This window comes from Bos mutus, chromosome 7 (genome assembly GCF_027580195.1).
Source record: "Bos mutus isolate GX-2022 chromosome 7, NWIPB_WYAK_1.1, whole genome shotgun sequence".
Taxonomy (NCBI): Eukaryota; Metazoa; Chordata; class Mammalia; order Artiodactyla; family Bovidae; genus Bos; species Bos mutus.
Window position 1 is genome coordinate 18,641,358 of NC_091623.1, and position 20,734 is coordinate 18,662,091.

Here is a 20,734-nt window from a genome sequence, read left to right on the forward strand (position 1 = left end):
AGGAAAAAAAAAACAAAAAACTGTTCTTGAAGACACAGTAATAGAAACTATCCAAAGTGAAATAGAGAAAAAAAAGTTCAAAAAAATTTAATGGAACTGGCAGCCTGTAGGGAAAAATTAAAGCAACCTATGCCAAAGCCTTTGACTGTGTGGATCACAACACCTGGAAAATTCTTCAAGAGATGGGAATACCAGACCACCTTACCTGCCTCCTAAGAAATCTGTATGCAGATCAAGAAGCAGCAGTTAGAACCAGACATGACAACAGACTGGTTCCAAATTGGGAAAGGAGTGTGTCAAGGCTGTATATTATCACCCTGCTTAGTTAACTTATATGCAGAGTACATCATGTGAAATACTGGGCTGGATGAAGCATAAGCTGGAATCATGATTGCCAGGAGAAATGTCAATAACCTCAGATATGCAGATGACACCACCCTTATGGTAGAAAGCAAAGAACTAAAGAGCCTCTTGATGAAAGTGAAAGAGGAGAGTGAAAAAGTTGGCTTAAAGCTCAACATTCAAAAAATGAAGATCATGGCATCCGGTCCCATCACTTTATGGTAAATAGATGGAGAAACAATGGAAAGTGACAGACTTTATTTTTTTGACTCCAAAATCACTGCAGCCATGAAATTAAAAGATGCTTGCGCCTTGGAAGAAAAGCTATGACCAATCTAGACAGCATATTAAAAAGCAGAGACATTATTTTGCCAACAAAGGTCCATCTAGTCAAAGCTATGGTTTTTCCAGTAGTCATGTATGGATGTGAGAGTTGGACTATAAAGAAAGCTGAGCACCAAAGAATTGATGCTTTTGAACTGTGGTGTTGGAGGAGATTTTTGAGACTCCCTTGGACTGCAAGGAGATCAAACCAGTCAATTCTAAAGGAAATCAGTCCTGAATATTCATTGGAAGGACTGATGCTGAAGCTGAAACTTCAATACTTTGGCCACCTGATGCAAAGAGCTGACTCATTGGAAAAGACCCTGATGCTGGGAAAGATTGAGGGCAGGAGGAGAAGGGGACGACAGATGAGATGGTTGGATGGCATAACTAACTCAATGGACATGAGTTTGAGTAAGCTCCGGGAATTGGTGATGGACAGGGAAGCCTGGCGTGCTGCAGTCCATGGGGTCACAAAGAGTTGGACACAACTGAGCGACTGAACTGAACTGAATATGCACATAATTGGAGTTTTCAAAGGAGGCAAGGGGAATGATAAGTAACATTAAAAGAAATAGTTGAAAATGTTCCAAATTTGATGAAAACTATAAGCCAGTGGATTCAAGAAGTTCAATGAACCCCAAACACAAGACACACCAACCAAACTGCTCAATAATCAGTGATAAAGAATGAGGGAGAAAAGTTACATTATATACAGAGGAAAAAACATGAAGATGACCAATTTCTGATCAGAAACAAGCAAGAGGAGAGAGGAGTTTTATCTATAAAGTACTGAGAGAATTTTTTTTATGTTGATCAAGAATTCTTCACATGCTTTTCAAAAAAGAAGGCAGAATATAGATTATTTTTAGACATACAAAAGCAGAAAAACTTCATCAGCAGCAGATATGCACTATAAAAAATATTAAAGCCAGTCTTTCAGACAGAAAGGGAAAAATTGTAGGAAAGAAAGAAGAAAATGAATAGAACTACAAGAAAAAATAGACTAATCTATAATTACAGCCAGAAATTTTTAAATCCTTCTGTTAATAATTGTTAATAGCTACAAGATAAATAGAAAATCAATAAGGATTTAGGAGATTTGAAAATACTATCAATTAATCTGTCTTGGTAGATATTTATAAAACACTCCGCTCAAAAACAGCAGAATGTGCATTCTGGAATGTTCTTTCTTTTCAAATGAACACAGAACATTTATCAAGATAGATCATTTTATAGAACATAAAAGACTACAATAAATTTAAAAGAATCTAATCAAATTACATTCTCTGACCACAGTGCAAGTCATTTGAACAACTGAAAGATCTCTGTCAAATTTCCAAATACTTGAAAACTAAATAAAACACTTTTATCAAAACCACAGACCAAAGAGTAAATCAAAAGGAAAATCAGACAGCATTTCTATCTAAAAAAAGTGGAAACACACCATCATCAAACTGTGGGATGCAGCTAAAGCAGTGGCAAACTGAAGCCTATAGGCCACATTCTGCTCATCAGGTATTTTTGTAAATAAAGACACACTCTTTTTTTACATATTATCTATGGCTGCTCACCCTGTGATGGCAGAGTTGAGTAACTGAGACTGAAACCATAAACCCTGAAATACCTCAAATATTTACCATGTAGTAAATACTGAAAAGGTTTGCTGAATCATGACTTGAGAAATTTATCTCATTAACTGACTTTACTGGTATAGTCTTGTAGGCCAGAAATAACCTTCGTTAATATTTTTATCTATACCATATTGGTCACTTTCGTTGGATACATTAAGCTATTTTTACAAAATTGGAATCATACTATATCTATGTTGAAACATATATTTTTGAGCTCTGTATAGAATTCCATCTTAAAGATATTCCAATTTTTTTGTTTTCTATTCTCAATTATATTATTTCTAATTTTTATTATTAAAAATAATGTTAGGTTTAGTATCTTTGTAGATAACCTTAGTATGGATTTCTAATTGCTTTCTCAGGATAAATCCCTAGAAAAGAAATCGTTGGATTATAGGGTATCAATTGACAACTGTTGTGTGGCTATACTTCTGGATTTTCTATTCTGTTTCATTAATTTACACGTCTATACTTATAGCAACAGCACTTTGTTTTAAGTACTGTAGCTTATATATTAAATCTTGAAATAAGTAATATAAATTGTTTTTTCAAATTTACTTTGCTAATCTAGGTCCTTTGAATTATTTCCATATACATTTAGAATCACCTTGGTATTTTCTTTTTAAGAAACACATGGAATTTGGTTGGAATTGCATTGCCTCTATAGATATAATAGATTTGGGAGTACTGGCGTCTTAACAATACTGATTCTTCCAATTCATGAACACTGTTTATCTCCTCATTTATCTAGGTCTTTGGATTTTCTCACTAATGCCTTGTAGTTTTCAGTGAACAGATCTTGCATTCTTCTAGATAAATGTATCCCTTAATTTCTCATATATTTTGATATTCCTGTAAATGATATTACACAGGTTGTAAATCTGTATGTGTGAATACACATACGTACTGAGACATGACCGTTTTGTGTGCAGCATAATCCAACCAACTGAACAGACGAAAGAATGAAGGAAAAATAAGTCATACATAGATAGCACCCTGCATGCATGTATACTAAGGTGCTTCAGTCATGTCCAACTCTTTGTGATGCTATGGACTGTAGCCCACCCACAGGGCTCCTCTGACCATGAGGATTCTCCAAGCAAGAATACTGGAGTGCGCTGCCAAGCCCTCCTCTAGGGGATCTTTCCAAACTGGGGATCAAACCCACGTCTCCTACTTCTCCTGCACTGGTAGGTGGGTTCTTTAACACTAGGCCACCTGGGAAGCTCAGATAGCACTCTAAATTGCTATAATTATTAGCCAGCATATGTGCTAGATCAACAATTTATCTCTAGAAGATAAATATAAGTAAGAATGGAAATACTGTCTTTCTGCTTTCGTATAGTTTCAAGTTTCTCATCTTTAAGAATTAGAATAAATTACTAGGTGTGCAACTGTTGGGTCAGAGATTACACACATTTTAAATTTTAATAACTATAGGCACTAGTACAGACATATGGAAAGGATGTTCACTGTAGTATCGTTTAAACTGAAAAAAAGTGGAGTAATCCAAATGTGTGACTAGAAAGAATTGTTTGAATCATCTTGGGCAGAATTTAGTGCTTTAAATACCTATTTTTCTTCAAAATAAGTATTTTACAGAGGCTAGGTATTAATTCCAATGCTAGGCTATTTCAAAAATATTTTGGCAATTCAGAATTGTAGAACACACTCTTAAATAGATTCCTCTGAGATCAACAGTGAACCTTTGAGGATGGATTGAACTGTGATAAAACCAAGTTGCATTCAGAGTCAAAATTAGCAAAAAAGAATGAAAGAGCATTCCAGGTAAGCCACTGGGTCAAAATTTTATGATTTTTTTCACATAATTTATAAACTGGCTTTGAAGAGAATTCTATTATAAATATAAAAGATTTGAACTAAAATTGCCATAGGTTGCTTAGAACTAAGAGATATCTCACAAATAATTTGTGAAAGAGTGTTCTGATACAGAAAGACAAGATACTAGACTAAGAAAAGGTAAAATCCAGATTTTATTTCCAACTCTGACAGCATATACATGCCTGAACCTGATATCTGAGACCCATTTTCCTTAACAGAAAAAAGTCAATTCAATTCACCAGTTCCCAGTCCAGCTCCTCATCAGATCCCTTTTGTTACAGATAACTGGAACACACCCTGCAGATTCTGATTTAATTACTCAAAGGCAGGTGAGGTTCAGAAATTTGCGTTTTTAATTTCCTATATATTCTTGATGTTTTGTGGCAACAGTCTATGAACAGGCATTGGGGGCTACTGGAATATACCTTTAGGATTCTTTCCAGTTCTGAAGTCGTGGCTTCCCTGGTGGCTCAGAGGTAAAGAATCCACCTGCAGTGCAGGAGACACAGGTTTGATCCCTGGGTCGGGAAGATCTCCTGGAGAAGGAAATGGCAACCCACTCCAATGTTCTTACCTGGGAAATGCTATGGACAGGGGAAGCTGGTGGGCTACAGTTCATGGGGTCGCTAAAGAGTTGGACATGACTTAGCAACTAAACAACAAAATGATTCTGTAAAGACAACAAATCATTTTTAATCAGTTTCTAATAATCATGTGAGCATGCTAAGTCCCTTCACTCATGTCCAACTCTTTGCAACCCTATGGAATGTAGCCTGCCAGGCTCTTCTGTTCAGGGAATTCTCCAGACAAGAATACTGGAGTGGGTTGCCAGGCGCTCCTCCAGGGTATCGTTCCGACCCAGGGATCGAAGCCGCATTTCTTACGTCTAACCTACATTGGCAGGCAGGTTCTTTACCACTAGCGCCACCTGGGAAGCCCACTTATAATAACAGCTGCTGATAATTAGAGTAAAAGGAGTATTTCTTTCAAATTAAGAAATAATTATTGAGAGCCAAAGCAAAAAGAATACCCAGCTGTGGATGTGACTGGTGATAGAAGCAAGGTCTGATGCTGTAAAGAGCATTATTGCATAGGAACCTGGAATGTCAGGTCCATGAATCAAGGCAAATTGGAAGTGGTCAAACAAGAAATGGCAAGAGCGAATGTCGACATTCTAGGAATCAGTGAACTGAAATGGACTGGAATGGGTGAATTTAACTCAGATGACCATTATATCTACTAATGCGGGCAGGAATCCCTCAGAAGAAATGGAGTGGCCATCATGGTCAACAAAAGAGTCTGAAATGCAGTACTTGGATGCAATCTCAAAAACGACAGAATGATCTCTGTTCATTTCCAAGGCAAACCATTCAACGTCACAGTAATCCAAGTCTATGCCCCAATCAGTAACACTGAAGAAGCTGAAGTTGAATGGTTCTATGAAGACCTACAAGACCTTTTAGAACTAACACCCAAAAAAGATATCCTTTTCATTATAGGGGACTGGAATGCAAAAGTAGGAAGTCAAGAAACACCTGGAGTAACAGGCAAATTTGGCCTTGGAATACAGAATGAAGCAGGGCAAAGGCTAATAGAGTTTTGCCAAGAAAATGCACTGGTCATAACAAACACCCTCTTCCAACAACACAAGACAAGACTCTATACATGGACATCACCAGATGGTCAACACCGAAATCAGATTGATTATATTCTTTGCAGCCAAAGATGGAGAAGCTCTATACAGTCAGCAAAAACAAGACCAGGAGCTGACTGTGGCTCAGACCATGAACTCCTTATTGCCAAATTCAAGAGTTCGTCAAGGCCATATATTGTCACCCTGTTTATTTAACTTATATGCGGAGTACATCATGAGAAACGCTGAACTGGAAGAAACACAAGCTGGAATCAAGATTGCTGGGAGAAATATCAATAACCTCAGATATGCAGATGACACCACCCTTATGGCAGAAAGTGAAGAGGAACTAAAAAGCCTCTTGATGAAAGTACAAGTGGAGAGTGAAAAAGTTGGCTTAAAGCTCAACATTCAGAAAACGAAGATCATGGCATCTGGTCCCATCACTTCATGGGAAATAGATGGGGAAACAGTGTCAGACTTTATTTTTTAGGGCTCCAAAATCACTGCAGATGGTGACTGCAGCCATGAAATTAAAAGACACTTACTCCTTGGAAGGAAAGTTATGACCAACCTAGATAGCATATTCAAAAGCAGAGACATTACTTTGCCAACAAAGGTTCGTCTAGTCAAGGCTATGGAGAAGGCAATGGCACCCCACTCCAGTACTCTTGCCTCCATGGATGGAGGAGCCTGGTAGGCTGTAGTCCATGGGGTCGCTAAGAGTCAGACACGACTGAGCGACTTCCCTTTCACTTTCATGCATTGGAGAAGGAAATGGCAACCCGCTCCAGTGTTCTTGCCTGGAGAATCCCAGGGATGGGGGAGCCTGCTGGGCTTCTGTCTATGGGGTCGCACAGAGTTGGACATGACTGAAGCAACTTAGCAGCAGCAGTCAAGGCTATGGTTTTTCCTGTGGTCACGTATGGATGTGAGAGTTGGAATGTGAAGAAAGCTGAGCGCCGAAGAACTGATGCTTTTGAACTATGGTGTTGGAGAAGACTCTTGAGAGTCCCTTGGACTGCAAGGAGATCCAACCAGTTCATTCTGAAGATCAGCCCTGGGATTTCTTTGGAAGGAATGATGCTAAAGCTGAAACTCCAGTACTTTGGCCACCTCATGCGAAGAGTTGAGTCATTGGAAAAGACTCTGATGCTGGGAGGGATTGGGGGCAAGAGGAGAAGGGGACGACAGAGGATGAGACAGCTGGATGGCATCACTGACTCGATGGACGTGAGTCTGAGTGAACTCCGGGAATTGGTGATGGACAGGGAGGCCTGGCGTGCTGTGATTCATGGGGTCGCAAAGAGTCGGACATGACTGAGCAACTGATCTTATTTGATCTGATTGAGATAATGAAAATAAGTGTCCTTAATATCAAGGAGTTAGTGCAAGTGACAATGAATAAAAATATATTCTATTTTCCCCTGATCTAAAGTTCTTAAGAATACTGACATTCCTTCCTTTAAGGAAGAAAAAGAAGAGAAAAAAGATGAACTTATTTGGAATTCTATGTACTTTGCCCTTTAGAACTAGATGGTGTTACTGAAAGTAATATGGATCCTAGCACATTACAATATATAAATATCAGACCTGAATATAAATGTGCAGTGCAAGTTTGGCCTTTGGGATGTTAAAATGCTTGATGAGCCACAAACACATAATAAGTTAAAAAAAAAAAAGTTGGCCCCTCGAAGTTATGTTATGAGCTCACGAAAAAAGAACAATGTCTTATTTGATGTCTTCTAGAGAACATTTACTGTATGTTGAAGTTCAATAGCCATCCAATTAAAAAAAAGCTTCATAATATTTTTGATCATGAATTAAATTATGCTGAAAACTAACACTTCAGTGAATGGTATTGGCTAGGGAAGGAGACATAAACTTAATACTATGCAGTATTTTACTCAAAAATATATTCAAAAATCTTTTTCTATCTCTTGTGTTTGTTTGTAGTTTAATTCATTTAATCTGTAAAATGAGTTTTTAATCTGTATTTTAACTTATTAAAGTTTATATATTCGTTCATGTATACACTCATTTGTTCATGTATCTATACATATCTACTCTTTTTTAAAAAAAAGAGTGTCCCTGCTTCTTATTTCTCTTTTCTTTAATCATCCCAAATGTTTTTTACCAAATGTATCTCCAACTCTTGCCCCACTGGTCATTCTTTTGTAAGGCCAAGAAGCCTCAATGTCCCCAGCTCCCACTCTGTCACGTTCAATACCATGACAGTGACTATTACATTTCTCTCTCTATTTCCCAAAGTAGTCTTGTCTCCTACTATGGACCTGTCTGCTTTGATCTCCAAGCCAGTCCCCATGGACAGTTATCCTTTTCCTGGCTTTGGGCTTCTCCTAAGCTAGCATCTTATCATGGACAGCCTCATTTTCCCAGCTTCTTCATTCCATTTATTCAAGGCTCCCCTCCCTCAAGAAAACTTCCTCAATTTGGAAAGGCAAATGCAGTCACTCTCACACCAGTCCTCTCTCTTTTCCTCCCCCTCAGCTACTGTAAGGGACAAGATCAGGCTCGTTACTACGCTGAGAAACTTCTCTGTTTAGGACATCGTCTGAATCTGAAGATATCAATAGGTAAAACACTATTCTCCAGGCCAGAATACTGGAGTGGGTAGCCATTCCCTTCTCCAGGGCATCTTTCCAATGCAGGGATTGAACCCAGGTCTCCCGCATTGCAGGCAGACGCTTCACCCTCTGAGCCACCAGGGAAGCCCACGTAAAACACAATCCTTGACAAAAAGTAGCTTGAAATCTATTTGTGGGTGAAAAGACAGGAATGGATGACAATATTGCAAAGCATTAGCTAAGTCCAAATTAGTATAGTAGACAGGAATGTATAGTAGGGTCATAATGTACTCACTGCAACTCAACATATGTCTGTGCACACATACACACACACAGAAACATGACATTTCTTTAGTTGGCTCCATCATGTTCTAGTGCTGTTTTCCTTGTGGCTCGGACAGCAAAGAATCTTCCTGTGATGCAGGAGACCTGGGTTCGATCCTTGGGTCGGGAAGATCCCCTGAAGAAGGGAATGGCTACCCACTCCAGTATTCTTGCCTGGGAAATCCACTGAGCCTGTGAGCTGCAACTCCTGAAGCCTGTGTGACTACAGCCCATGCTCTGCAACAAGAGAAGCCATCAAAGCTCAAGCACCACAAAGAAGAGTAGACCCTGCTCACCTTCGTCCTGTAGAGAAAGCCCTCGTACAGAACAAAGACCCAGTGCAGCCAATAAATAAATAAACCTTTAAAAAGAGAGAGCGAGAGATGGCTCTTTCAAGCTTTCCATAGAGGCAAGGCTCTAGATTCAGAGAAATGGTGAGCTTTAGGGGAATGTGAATATACTCAGACATCTGTTTAAAACTTACATCCTTCCTAGGGTAAAAAAGTCACATCCTGCCATATTCCAGGGTTCCTGAACAAGGAGCTGAATGGCTGCAGCACTGAGGACAGGAGGTTTTATCCTGCTTGTAGTTTAAGTCTATTGGGAGACCCTGCAGATCGTTCACTCTCATCACCAGGTGTAACGCATAACCAGCTGAAACCACTTCAGAATACAGCTGCCTTGCTCAGAAATGGCAGTGGCAACAAGCAGAGCTTTCCAGAACAAGAGCATGCAGAGAAGTCCATCTACTGCCCATTAAGTCATGTCACCCTTAGTTTCATTTGCTTTCATGCCCAGGAATTTCAGATTGAAAGAACCTCATGATGCACTTCAGTTATTTTAGTAACATAATGCACATCTGAACCTATTCTGATGCTTAATCATTACATTTCAAATGTTAAAAACATCTCAAAAAAACATATGTTGAACCTGTGTCATCCTATAATCACTGCAGTGTCTGAGTCATGATAGTGAAGGCTTACATTATAAACCCTCCCCCAAAGTACCCAGAACTCTTCCTGCAACCAGGTGCCTGGTATTTTGTATATATAATTTCCTTGTCCTGACAGCTTGCATAATAGCTATTGTTAACTCCATTTTACAAGTAAGGAAGACAAGGAAACAGCCTCAGAAAGCTTCAAAAACCTATCCAAAGTCATTCTTTTAAAAATCTGGGAAAATTCTATCTCACTCCAAAACGTCCATGGCCCACCTGTAGCAGTCTCTAAGAAAAACCCCAGGGTCACTGTTTTGGCAGGTCCTCTCTTTTGGAGAAGTCTTTAAATGGCCCTTCCATGTTAGTTGTTATGATCACTGTTTTTCTGCTCTGAGCACCTAGGCCAACTGTTCTGTTACACAGATGTGAAGATGAAAGGGCTTCAGAAATAAGAGATGCATAGAGGAACAGAATTGGAATGTGGCTTCTTTTTCTTGTGGCAGGAAAGCAAGAATAGGGCAATGCAATATTGCACCTGAGTACTTTTATTTTAATGATTCAGCAGACTTCTGGTATTCTCTTCTCAGACCTGAATGTCTGGTTCAGGTATCAAATGTTGAATTCTTGTTGTTTCTGCCTTATCAGATCAAAGTGACTCACAAATACAGGTCAACCTTCTACAAGCTCTTTCAAGTTGTTGCTTTCTTTAAAAAAAAAAAAAATACTGACTTGAAAAGTTACAAATAAAATACGATTAAAGAAAGAGAAACAAGCTAATGAACACAAAGAAGTCACTCTTTCCAGAGCTGTTTTAAACTCACTAAATGTTCTCTGCTGAGCTGAACTCCCTACAAAAGCTTTAAACATGTGGGGGCCAAAAGGCCACCAAATAAAATATACTAAGGGTCCTTTTGTTATTGAATCAAGTTTGTTTTGCCCTACACTCAGCAAGCCAAAACTCAGAGACCCTGAGGTTTGCAACAAAGAGAGGAGAAAGGCATTATTTGAAAAACAAGAGGATCATAGGTATCAATAGAACGTGAATAGTTATTTAGATAAGAAAACGTTTTTTTTTTAAATAAAATTTTGTGGGCAAATATACTTGGAAAACAGAGAAGGCAATGGAAACCCACTCCAGTACTCTTGCCTGGAAAATCCCATGGACGGAGGAGCCTGGAAGGCTGCAGTCCATGGGGTCGCAAAGAGTCAGACACAATTGAGCGACTTCACTTTTCACTTTCATGCAATGGAGAAGGAAATGGCAACCCACTCCAGTGTTCTTGCCTGGAGAATCTCAGGGATGGCGGAGCCTGATGGGCTGCCGTCTATGGGGTCACAAGGAGTCGGACACAACTGGAGTGACTCAGCAGCAGCAGCAGCATACCTGGAAAATGCTGTTACAAAACCAAGTTCATTTTGCCCATCATGCAACAAGCCCAAATGCTGAGATGTGGACGTCTACAGTAAATAGAGTTTATTTCGCAAGGCAGAGAAGTGAGCAGGCAGAAAAACACGTCTTAGATCTGGCTCCCCCCAGGCAAGGGGCAAGCTGAGGTGGTGGGGGTGTAGGAGACATGGGGTAAGGAGACTGGAAAAAGGTGCTGTAAAGCTCAGTGGATAAAGAATCTGCCTGCAATGCAGGGGGAACTGGGTTCAATTCTTAGGTGGGGAAGATCCCCTGGAGAAGGAAATGGCAACCCGCTCCAGTATTCTTGCCTGGAGAATCCTATGAACAGAGGAGCCTGGCAGGCTACAGTCCCTGGGGTCATAAGATTTGGACACGACTCGGCGACTAAACCACTACCAAACAGCAATCGCTATTCTGCTCAAGTGTTACTAAGCTCTAGACCTCCTGAAAACATAGATGCACTTAGCATGTTCTGACAGTGGAGTTTTCAGCCCTCTGATGTCAAAATGTCAATGAGTGGACATTCGTGCATACCCAAATGGAGCGTCAGCTGTTCTATACAGTCTTAACCATCTCAGCTCAAAGATGAGACACAGATGACTCCAATTCCTGGAAAACAACTTGATTACGTGCAGTTTGGAGGATGTGTAAGACTTTTATGGCAACAATTAAAATAACCTTGATTAGTGAAGGTAATTGAAAAAGATTTTACTACTGACTACCCATGGTAAGGGCTTCCCAGGAGCCGCAGTGGTAAAGAATCTGCCTGCCAAGCAGGAGACCCAGCTTAGACCTCTGGATTGGGAAAACCCCCCGGAGGAGGAAATGGCAACCTACTCCAATGTTCCTGCTTAGAAAAGCTCATGGACAGAGGAGTCTGGCGGGTTACAGTACATGGGGTTGCAAAGAGTCAGATATGATGGAGAGACTGAGCACACACACTACCCATGGTAATCATGACATTACCTTTATAACGTGTTAGTGTGTTAGTCGCTCAGTCGTGTGCGACTCTTTGCGACCCCATGGACTGTAGCCCGCCAGGATCCTCTGTCCATGGGATTTTCCAGGTAAGAATACTGGAGTAGGTTGCTATTTCCTACTCCACGGGGATCTTCCCAACCCAAGAATCAAACCCAGGTCTCCTGCATTGCAGGCAGATTCTTTACTCTCTGAGCCACGGAGGAAACTCCTCTTTATAAAACCTGAGTGCAATTATCTTGGGACATTCCTATCTTAGAGACCATATGTATCCAAACATTCAGGGAAACAAAATAGAAAACTAAAAAACCCAGCTGGATGGATAATTTACTGGAGAGAGTCAGGGACAGACCAGACAGCTTGATGCGACTCTGACTAGGATAGCAACTGACATCCATCAAGAGCCAAAATGCTCTCTCTCTCCCTGCTCCTCTCCCTCTGTCCTTTCTGTTTCTTTTTCACAGGGCAAAACAGAGGCATCAACAGGCCTGACTTAAGTTCAAGAATCCCTTAGACTCCCTAAATTTCCCAAACTCCATTTCGAAAGACTGGAAAGAAGGAATCTGATTGGCCCAGGCCTGGTCCAATCATTTGCAGGTGAGTGGGCGGGGCCAGGACCCGTGTCTCTGATATGGAGCGTGGTGGTCCCATCCCTCCAGAGAGCCTGAGGGGGGCCTTTCCGCCTCCCAGCAGGCAGAGTACATCAAGTTAATTTCCTTAGAAAGTGTATTCCGTTTATGGTAGTAGTGAAAGTCACTCAGTCGTGTCCGACTTTTTGCAACTCCATGGCCTGTAGTCCGCCAGGCTCCTCTGGCCGAGGGATTCTCCAGGCAATACTGGAGTGGGTAGCCATTTCCTCTCCAGGGGATCTTCCCTTCCCAGGAATCGAACCCAAGTCTCCTGCATTGCAGGCAGATTCTTTACCAACTGAGCTATGAGGGAAGCCCCCCGTTTACAGTACGCTATAATTCATTTCCAGTGTGTGGACTAGTTTTCTTGTCATATAAACAGTAACCACTACATGCGAAGAGTTGACTCTTTGGAGAAGACTCTGATGCTGGGAGGGACTGGGGGCAAGAGGAGAAGGGGAAGACAGAGGATGAGATGGCTGGATGGCATCACTGACTTGATGGACGTGAGTCTGAGTGAACTCTGGGAATTGGTGATGGACAGGGAGGCCTTTCGTGCTGCGATTCATGGGGTCGCAAAGAGTTGGACACGACTGAGCGACTGATCTGATCTGATCTGACACAGCAGAAGGATTCATTTTGGCACAGTTCTTCAAAAGATACACAGAATTCTTTAACTCACTCCCACCACCACCACCCATCTACCGTTCCCGCTTTCTCCCTTCCCGTCTGTCACCTCCCCTGCAGCGTAACATCACAGATATCTGTAAACACAAAGAACATATCATTGGCCTGATAGCAAAGAGGGTAATAATACCTCCCTCTAGCTTTCTTTAAAAGGATGCTGTTGACAATGAAGGCACTACTGTTTATTGAGGTGGCAGTTTGTGTTTCCCAGAAGATAGTCACTGTATAAATACAAGGTATTATTACTATTATTACCACGTTTAACATGTGGTTAATAGTGGGGAAAGTTCTTTACAGTCTTAGCTGTAAACTATAGCTATAAATTCTTCCCTTCTTTAAAGCTCTTCCAGAGGCGCTGAACAATGATACTACAGTAACAATTCAAGTACATCACTGATCTTAATGAATAACAGCACTCTTGATTAATGGCACTTGTTCAACATCACACTGACAGAAGTATGAAGTGGTTAAAAAAAATGGAGTTTCTGCCTACCGTGATTTTTTTTCGCTATTAAAAAAAAAAAAAAAAGCATCATCAGCACTGAGTTTTTTTTTCCAAGCTGAACCTTTTTTTTTTTACTACCTTTTTGTGTATTCAACTGCGGTTGTATTTCTCATTCGACAAGTACTGTGCTTTTGTCTCACACTGGTGCTTGCTATCAGTGTTCTCACTCAAGAGATCTGCCGTTGGACCTGCTAAGCATCTCACAATCAGCGAGCTGGCTGCTACCCTACCTCGAGACCTCTATCCAGGGTGGAAGAGGAGGGTGGGGAAAGGAAGGGGGTGGGGGCAAGCATTGCTGACAGGCACACACTGGTCACAGCTGACAAGGAACAGCCAGATGCTGGGAATATCTATCATGGAGCCATTGGTGAATTGTAGGTGACTGGAGGCATACTTCACGCTGCTGTATCAGAGTTTATGTATTTTACTAACCTTATTTCATTGGGTTGAAGCTATACAGTTTTATGAGCCCCCCAATCCTCTACTAGTTGGAAATAAATTCCTCCTCAGCTATATATCAGAGGATGACATTGGCTGTTGGCCCATCACTCTGGGCAAATGCTTTGCCTGTATTTCTTCTTTTTCTTTGAGCCTGGGGGTAGGGTGCAGGGGTGTGGAGGTTGGGAGTGTTTCTGCATGATATTCGGGAAGGAAAAAGCCTGTAGTTCAAGGTGAGGGAGGCGGTGTGCAACCCAGACGCCAGCTTTAGCCTCTTGTCCCATCCCTGGCTTGCAAATTGTTCAGTCCGCTGGCGATTTGAATGGTTAGCACGATTGTCAGCTATCTCTGCACTCCAGCTTTTCTCTCTCCTGGCAGGAACATCTGGGACCCAGACTTTACAAACAGTAATAATAACCCTACTTTAGCTTTCACATTTTTGCAGTTGTTATTATGTCATCATGGTAAATGACCATAATTGACCCCCACAATGAAATGTTGCCAACATTCATATGAATAGCAACTGCAATCGTGCAGGCTAGCAGGCATGTGCTTTGCAAATAAAAATTTTGCTGAATGGTCGAAATCTCAGGTTCGTTTGGGGACCTAAGTATTTCTGAGTTATAATAGGAAATGATTTGTTTCTGAAACTGAAGAGTGCTGCATACAGAAACCTAAATAGGAGGTCGGGCCTAAGTTAAGTATTAAAGGGAGATTTCCAGAATTTTCAGGAGCCCTATGTCTTTGGGGCCTGATTTAGACACAGAGTGATGAGTCAGGAGGCATGGAGATCTTGTAATTCTATTTCTCATCCAAAGGGCACACACAAATTACACATACACTCTCACACTCAGGCAAATTTAATCATCTCTACCATTCCAGAGTTAGCATACCTTTTCTGACCTTCTCCAGAACTGGACGCAATAGGGATATAACAAAATAGTGAAGAAAGAAACGACAATGCCAAGACACATATCAATTATCTGACAGTAACTGTGCATTTCAATATTGTGCTCAGGATGCTATTCCAGTTAAGTTTGTCTTGATAATTTTAAGCCAATATGATTGGGAAATCAAGGTCACTTCAAGATGTTTGTTTCAATAAATGAGTGAAATCTACCCTATTTCTAATAAGCCTAGTTTATCACAGAATCCCTATGTTTTATTGGGCTTTTTTCTCAAACTGGGCATGACGCCCTAAAATAAAACACAACGTAACACAGAAAGCAGGGCCCTTGAAATTAACTTCATGTAGATGAAATCTAAAGAAACTTTGCTGGTTTTCATTTTCATCCAGTTAAAATTACCCAGGATTTTGAAACCTGCCCCAACATTTCTCTTAATTCCTCCTCACGTTCCAGAAGCAAACTTCACCCCAGTCCTGCTCCTTTACTTAAATGAGAATACCTTTAGGAAGAACAACCAGCCACCTCACATAATTTTTGCAATAGAAATTAGGAAAGCTCATGAACTTTTCCTTATTATCAGATAGTAGAAATTATTCAACTATTCCTGAGATTCCCAAATTATAAGGAACTTCAGAAAGAACTTTGTCTGGACCATTTCTAGCATGGAGAGTTGATGATTTACAGTAGTAAGCTTCCTGTGATTTCCTACAGCAGGAAGAGTTATCCCACAGGACGACCTAAGACAACCACTGGAAAGAATACAATTGCCTTCGGACCAATTCCACGTTTTAAAAGATTCTATATCCTGGTTCCCCTATCAACTAGTGGTTTCATTTGGTCAGTGGCCCCCCAAAAGCAGCCAGAGCCCCGTGGTGTCCCCTACTTCTCCCCACCCCTCACGACAAGCAGATTTTCTCCCTTCCTCCTGTCTATCAACTCATCAAAATGTCCCCATCGGGTAGCGCCCTCGGCGGTCCCGCAATCTTTTTGCTGCAACAGCGCATGGATGGAACAGACCCAGCGACGCCCCTGGCTCCAGCCTCGGACCAGCCTCCAGCCTTTTTTCCACCTACCTGTCTCTGGGCTTCTATCTTTGATGGCAATGATGGGCCACTTTTTCCATGACTTGGCAGAGGGGAAGCGCCAGGGCGGCCAGCATCTTTTGAAAATGCGGGACAAGCAGAATTCGTGTCAGGACGAGTGCGGGAAAACCCAGGACGCTCTGGAAGCTGCCGTTCTCATGGAGAAGACCATGAACTAGGCCATGTTTGATCTGCACTGCCTGACTTCCGCCCGCCAGGCCCCCACCGCGGTGACTTCCTGGAAAGCCTGCAGGGAAGCGCATCAAGATGGCGACCACCTGACCAACCTCCACAGGCTGGCTGCTCCCCAGGCCCGGCTGGGCGAGTATCGCTTTGAAAGGCTCCCCCTCGAGCATCAACCAGGAGCCTCTGGAGCCCAGGGACCTTTGAGGAGAGCCCCCTAATGTCAGGGCTTCTGCCTAAAGCCCCTCTCTGCAGTCATTAGGCAACTTTTAACACTCTGGAATCCTCTCCTAAGCCTTGAACCAAACTGAAACAATAAAGCTTTTGCAGCGAAAGGAAAAAGCAGAAAAACATGTCCCCATTACACTAGTGTGGCAAGGCTAGATATTACCAGAAAACTTATTTACCAAAAAACTTATTACCAGAAAGCTTTTATTCACTGGACTGTGAAAAGCTGTAACTCTCCTAATGAATAATTTCAATTTTAAAAGGAGTTTATTAACTCAAATGAATCTCTTATTTTTCCGATGGATAGAGATATTTGTTCAGGGAAAACTCATCTACAGGACTCCCCAGGGTCTGCTTTGGCATGCTGAACATCAGCAACTTGATATCCTATTTTTGAAAAGTTCGTCGAGTTGGATTTGTATTTCAATGTTGAAATTCAAACATGTTAACCTTCTTATTTTACTCTAAGGTGAGTTAAGTAGAAGGAAATGGCAACCCACTCCAGTATTCTTGCCTAGAGAATCCCGTGGACAGAGGAGCCTGTGGACTGCCATCTGTGGGGTCGCACAGAGTTGGACACGACTGAAGTGACTTAGCAGCAGCAGCAAGGTGAGTTAAAAGCAAACAGAATAATGACAGAGGTACCTACCTTTTCTTAATTGCATTTGTTTGACTCTTTCTCTTTCTTCTTTTACCAGAACAGAAGGGAACTAGTAAGAGAATGGCCAAAGAGCAAATAATCACTGCCTGGTTGGAGGCTGGCTGACTTTTGACCAAGCAAGTGCTGGATCATCTCTAACTGGACTTATCAGTTACTGTGGGCAATACTGGTGCTCCTCTTGGAATCTTCAAATGGAGAAAGTGTGTGAAATTTGTTCATGTTTTGTTGAATTTTCTGAAGCTTGTGCATTCCATTATTAATTCATTGCAGTGTTGGTTTGACCAGGGGAAGTATTAGCCACAAGCCTGGACTACCAGCCTCTGTGGTCACCTCTCATTCTGGTGGGAAGGAATCTTCTCTTTCTTCCCAGTTGGCCATGGACTGTCCTGCCCACTTTCTCTGTGTTCTGAGTCTCCTTCCCTAACCAGTGACTCTTACTTAATAGCTAGGTCACTGCCTAAGTCAAATGTGCAAAAAAAAAAAAAAAAAAACAAAAGCTTATTATGTGTTTGAAAGATACTAATTAATCCAAATAGCTATTGTATTTTTTTAAAGTGTGATTATTTTCTATACTTGAGTTAATCTTATTTCTTGAACACCCACCTATGACTTATATGTGTGAGAAATAGTATCTCTTACTATCTTGCAGTTTAATATCTTTCATTTCAAGGTAGTCTATTTGGGGGTACATGCTTAGTCTTTCATAGTTCTTCTCTTACCCCTTAATTACCCCAGTATAGCACTAGGGTATATAGAAGGTTATAGTCCTTTGTGGGGGAGAAAATAATAGACTTGCAGTGATAGTCTCATGTGTTGTACTCTGGATCTTGGGAGAATCTGGATAAAAGTGGCTAAATCTCCTGATACATCTTGTTCCGTGGCTGATATTCGTGCTTTTATCAACTTGCTTCTAGTCTCAAATACCCTATATTTTGTAACTTCTTCTATACTCTACACCTCTGGCTGGTTCAGTGATAACACTGTGGATACTTCTGGATCATTTGCATAAGATGCGCAGCCATGGGGAACCTGAAGTATTATCTCATGTTGATTTCAATAAGCATGTCTTCTACTATGCTTGTGGTTGAAAATGGTTCTAGGATAAATGTTTGGTTTCTCCCAAAGGCTTGTATCATCCCCTTGGCCAGTTCTAAGAAAATAGGCCACTACTCAGATATACTAAGATTCCTTCATTTATCTCTGGATGTTTCTACCTCCCCAGCTTCGCCAAGTTTGGCCTGGAGTGGGAACTCTGGATGCACATATCCAGCTGCATACTTGAACTTCTCTCTCTCATAGCCCTTCCAATTTCCTAAGGGCTGGGTTCTCACCCTGTAGTAGGATATTCCTTTATATTACATTCATGACACCTGATAAAACTGGGAGCTCAGTGAACTCAGAAAATCTTTTTTTTTTTTTTCCCTTCCAAGACTTTTCTGGCTTTTAAGATGCTTCAAAAGATCTAGTGTGGTAGAGAAAAACTGAATGTTGGCTCTTTGTTTCTGTTTACAGTTTGCCTACTTCCTGCCTAATATTTCCAGATAAAAATGAATGTTTCTGGACAACTAGAAGGAAAGTCCTGTGTATGAAAATGCACAAGAAGAAAAATGCCGTAATATTTTAAAACAATATTATTTCTGTTACATATGCTTAACATGTCTAACTGATGCTGTCTCCCATCTTCTTAGGTAGCTCTCAGGAGGGGATACTCTCACAAAATGTCATGATGGTATGAGAATTTCCGCCCAGACCTAAGTCATAGTTCTGACCCAAGTCTTAAGACAGTTGTTAGTGAGTCAGAGAACAACTTGATGCCTTTGTCTTATCAACACACAGAGAGCTTCTCAAAATGCTGGGATTATCTTGTTCAGGTTTGAATCTACAAAATCTAACAGAAACATTAGCCACTGGTTGAAATTGATCCTATTTTATTAAGTACTCCTGAAAATTGAAGTGAATATTCTCCCTAACCTGACAGTCTGTTTTAGATAATTATCATTTCTATAGTATTTCAAAATATATATTTTTAAATTTCTCTATCTGCTCTGGGCCATCTCATTTAAACCCATAAATTTAATATGCCTGATACACCAATGGTGCACAGATTGTATCCCCAGCCCACATCTCTTCCTTGATCTCCAGACTGCATAGCCAGTTGACTACCTGACCTCTTTGCATGATTATCTAAGACTGGACAACTGACCTTCCTCTTTCACTCCTGCTGCTCCCATGGCCTTCCCGGTCTCTTTCCCTGCCTCTTCAGCTTAGAAACTGTATAGTCATCCTTGGTTCCTCTTTGTCATACCCCAAATCCAGTCCATCAGAAAATCCTGTCTCTTTATCTTCAAACAATTATTCCTCATTCACAAGAATTGAATTATATTTCCACCACTGTCATCTCGGTCTCTCACCTGCATTTTATCATTGCCTCCTAACTAGTCTTCTTGCTTTCAATCATGCAGTCTCCTTGCAAATAAGCAATAGCTTATATCCCTTCCTCAGAGAAGGCAATGGCACCCCACTCCAGTACTCTTGCCTGGAAAATCCCCTGGACGGAGGAGCCTAGAAGGCTGAATCCATGGGATCGCTGAGGGTCAGACACGACTGAGTGACTTCACTTTCACTTTTCACTTTCATGCATTGGAGAAGGAAATGGCAACCCACTCCAGTATTCTTGCCTGGAGACTCCCAGGGATGGGGGAGCCTGGTGGGCTGCCGTCTATGGGGTCGCACAGAGTCGGACACGACTGAAGCGACTTAGCAGCAGCAGCAGCATATCCTTTCCTTGAAGAAAAAAGCCTCTACCAAGGTGCTTAAAAGGACCAAAATGGCTAACCTCTTGCTTCTTCTATGACTTTATCTCTTACTATTCTTCCTCCTGCTTACTCTCCTCCAGTCTTACTGGCTCCTTGATAATAACTAGCAAGCACGGTACTGCCTCAGGAACTTTGCACTTACTATTCCCTTTGCCTGGAATGATCTTCTCTTAGATACCCAAATGATCACTCCTCTCCTTCTTCAGATCTCTGCTTAAATGTCTACCAGGGAGGCCTTGCCTGACCTCTTTAAAATAACACACTGTCCTTGGGTACTTCCTATTCCCCTTTCCTGATGTATTATTTTTCCATAACACTTACAGTTATCAAAATATTATACCTTTCCATAAATGCCTGTCCGATGTTTTCCTTCTCTAAAAAAGAACCTGTGCTGTGCTGTGCTAAGTTGCATCTGACTCTTTGTGACCCCATGGATGCAAAGTCCACCAGGCTCTTCTGTCCATGGAATTCTCCAGGCAAGAATACTGGAGTGGGTTGCCATTTCCTCCTCCAGGGGATCTTCCCAACCCAGGGATTGAACTCAAGTCTCTTGTGTCTCCTGCATTGGCAGGGGGATTCTTTACCAC